Here is a 4,471-nt window from a genome sequence, read left to right on the forward strand (position 1 = left end):
ATTCTATTATATATCTAACACAACAATAATGAGTAATTTAATTCAATGAGACTAATCTACCCTTACTCAGTATAAATATTAACATGATCATTATTTGAAAATAATTTAATATTATATATAATATATATATATAATCATTTTTAAATTTACCCCACAAATTTTGTAAAATTTAATATTCAACCTGATTTTCATCGAATTGATCAAGTTTTGACCAAATAATCATCGATTTAACCGAATTTTACTAAATCGGATTAAAAATCCTTCTAATTATCGATTAATCAGTCAACCAACCGGTTTTTAGAATATTTAATTATTATGATTAAAAAAAATTATATATATATATATATATATATATATATATATATATATATATTAGAATAAGTATAAGAGTTTATTGCAAAACGCAACCCCCTGGATTTCCGAAAATTCACTTTTAGACATATACTTTATATAATTGCATTTTGCACCTTGTTGGTTCGTTAGGCGCGTCACTTTGCACCCCTTCCGTTAATTTTGACTGTTAAGGTTAAAAGTCTCGGGGGTAGTTTGGGAAATTTAAAAAAATTAATTTTAACCAGATTTTATTTAATTTTTTTGACCCTCTAAACGATATTTTTTGAAAAATCTTAAAGAACGAAAGTTGTAGAGAACGAAAAGATCCTTTTAAAACAATGAAATTCAAAATTATTGAAATATTTTTTGTAATTGTTTAATAAATTACAAAATTTTGATATCTTGTAAAAAGTCGTGATAAATTCAATTAATTTCAGATTTCGATGATTCGGAAAACACTTTCAATTACCTGTAACTTTCAAATTTTATTTCGAAGCTGGAATCAATTAAAACCTACTTTAATTGAATTTAAAACTAAAAAATGAGTTGTAAACATTATTTCGAAAATATTTCGAAACATAATATGAGGAAATAACATGAACGAAAGTTATAGGCAACTGAAAGAGGCTTCCGAATCACCAAAAATCATTGAAATCTGAAATTGATTGAATTTATTACGAATTTTTACAAGATCTCCAATTTTCGTAATTTATTAAACAATTATAAAAAATATTTCAATAATTTTGAATTTTATTGTTTTAAAAGGATCTTTTTGTCCTCCACAACTTTCGTTTTTTAATATTTTTCAAAAAATATCGTTTAGAGGGTCAAAAATATAAAATAAAATCTGGTTAAAATTAATTTTTTTAAATTCCCCAAACTACCCCCGAGACTTTTAACCTTAACAGTCAAAATTAACGGAAGGGGTGCAAAGTGACGCGCCTAACGAACCAACAGGGTGTAAAGTGCAATTATATAAAGTATATGTCTAAAAGTGAATTTTCGGAAATCCAGACGGTTGCGTTTTGCAATAAACTCTAAGTATAAATATAATATATAACTATATGACAAGGGCTCTGATTCAACAAAAATCTCATTGCTTTTATCAAATTTTCAATAATTTTAGGTGGGTGGTAATTTAATTATTTAATAAAATTTTAAACTGTGTATATTTTTTTGTATTTATATATTAATAAATATCATAGTGAGAATATGTGTACATATGGATATCAATATAATATGACTTAAAATATAAATAAATATACAATATGAATTACTTTTATAATATAAATAATCTCAATTTAAAAGAACCAAACCAAACCAAACGTGCTCAGTATATCCCGCTTAGAGCAGGGTCTGAAGAGGGTAAAATATACGCACACCATGCCTCTACCTTAAAGTAGAGAGGTTGTTTCCGTGAGACCCCGGCTTAGTGCATAATAAATAAAATTGTGTGTGATACAATATAACTATAATACCTTAGCCCATAGCCTTCTTCACATGGCACTTACTTAAAAATTTCTCGGTTTAAGTGGTGAAGTCCATTGAAGAAAACAAACGGAGAAATCAAGAACCATTACTTACACGGATTGCAAAGTTGAAAGCTTGGGAGAAGAGATCGGGTGCCAACCAAATTGGAACCCAAAATCTTGAAATCTTACAATGATTTGCACATTAACACCGATGAAGACCTCTCTAAACCCATTTTCACTAATATACCAAGAACAACTCCATGGACTCTCACTACTTTGATCGCACTGCATTCCACCTGAATGACTTCATTGAAACTCCCTCAGACAACTTTGGCGATTGCGTCGCTTTAACAACCGCTACACCGTAACCATTTGATAGCAGACACACCACAACAATTCTCAAATGACAATGCCGTGAAAGCGCCCTCGAGCGGGAGAGCAAATCAATTAGGAATTGTTTAAACATTCGAAACTCCCTCATAAAACAACATCAATTTGCAAGATTCAAAACAAGTGACTCATTCACCAAGAAAAAAGTGTGCAATGTATATGGCATAGTGAATGCGACTAAACTCCACAAATTTCCAAAACATGTGATTACATGTGCCGCACAAAGTCGAAAGAAAAGATGAACGAAATCTTGAAGATTGGGAGAGAAGAATAAGAGAACGGTTAGAGCGGTTAGTCGTATTTCAGGCTTAATTATTATTATTATCTCTCAATTTAAAAGAGATGAACCTATATCAAAAAAATAATTTAAAACAGCCCGTGCTTTGCACGGGTTAAGAAGCTAGTTAAGTAGAACAATACAACAACCAATCACGTAGATTAGGATGATATGATCATATTCTCAAAAAAAAAAGATGATATGATCATATTTGCGAGTCAGAAAAATTTGAAACGGGAAACTGTCTGAGTATATAATAATTATATATGATCACGAATATTATGAACTGAATGCACACATTTTAATATTGACGTTACAAATATTACAGGATTCAAAATTAATAATAGTGTGTCAGTACAAATTGTAAGGTAATCCCTCCCACCACTGAGTTTTATGCACAATATTTGTCTTAAGATATATGAAATTCAAATTCGAGTTATTCTTTCATTTCTTTTTAATTGTCTCTTTCAAGTAAAAAAGATTTTCTTTAAATACTTATTTTCATTCTTCTTAAACTGAAACAGGCTTTTCAGGCAGAAACTGGCTTTTGTCAACCCTGAAAACAAAACCTGATGAACCTGTAAGATTACTATGTACCCATGTCCAGTTCCAATGAAGGATCAAAGAATGTCAGTGTACCATTTTTTGTTAAGTTACTTATATAGTAGCAGAACAGGGAGGGATTAGTCAGGTTCTAAAAGGACACCCCAGGAATCCAGAAAAACCTAACTAATTCATTGCACAGGCCCAAACCAAACCCTGTGAAGTACCTTCCAGTCCATACATTAATATTAGCTTCCATCTACATTTTCACTATAATTTTCAAATTTTTAATTTCTAAACAAAACATTCAGCATGTGTATTGTGTAAAAGAAAACAAGATGAAATTATGTTGAATGGACCATGTGAAATTGGGCCCTCTCCTGGTTCAAAGATGCATCTAGTCTGCCACTTTCTGCAAATGGTGAATTTAAATGAACTATCCATGTGACCCATTGCTGACTTATACACAAAATTTGGGACCATTTTCTCATGTGCAGCTTGCAATGCCATTTCAAATGGCCAGGATCATCAGACTATATTCTTTCTTTTTTAACTTTTCAGTAATTCAATTTTGGCTTATTAGAAAGAAGAAACAAATTGCACAGAGGTAACCCCCCCAGACAGCATTCAGCTTTGCTCTTTTCCAATGCTCATCCATTCCTCATATGGTGTTTTTGCAAGCTAAAGTTAAATACTACACTAATTACTACTAACAGTAGTCAAACTTCTTTTTCTAAAGCTTTTTTGGTAAGCTGTACTTTTCTCTCTGAATAAACTGTTAACAATGATTTCTGCAGCAGATGGAAATGATAATCTAAATCAAACATAACAAGTATATTCCACACTTATAGGTGAGAGACTGAGGTATATTCCGCGGGTAAGATGTACGTAAAACTTACCTCCAATCCTGAGACCGGAGATGTTGATTTAACAAGGACGCCGATAAAAATAATACAAATCCATAATCTCACATTAAACAAGTTTAGAGTACATATATTTCAGCTAAGCTAAGCTTAGACACAGATGAATTATTCATCTACTAGTACTAACAAATTTTTGCTACATTAATTTCACAACACTCACACTATGAATTCGGCAACCATAACATCGCAATCACCTATGGCAAATACATCTGTAATGGTACGCGCTGTTCATGGGATCGTTCCCTTCAACCGGAACTTGTTCAGCTCTGCACCTAGACCTGCATCCTCTGCACTCATTGTAAGTGCATGTTGGAGCTACTGAACCTATCATCAACCTTCTCGCGTTACTGTGGATCCACTCTTTGCCATGAACCTGTTGGAGATATTACATGAACAATTATGTCAGTAAAAGGAATCAGCAAGTTGTGCATGAAGTGAGAGCAATGGCAAAGCACATAATTTTTACAGTTTCAGAAAATATCAGACTGCAAAGGGACTTGAATTTCTTAACAAAGGTTACATATGGGCGCCTC

This window comes from Daucus carota, chromosome 5 (genome assembly GCF_001625215.2).
Source record: "Daucus carota subsp. sativus chromosome 5, DH1 v3.0, whole genome shotgun sequence".
Classification (NCBI taxonomy): domain Eukaryota; kingdom Viridiplantae; phylum Streptophyta; class Magnoliopsida; order Apiales; family Apiaceae; genus Daucus; species Daucus carota.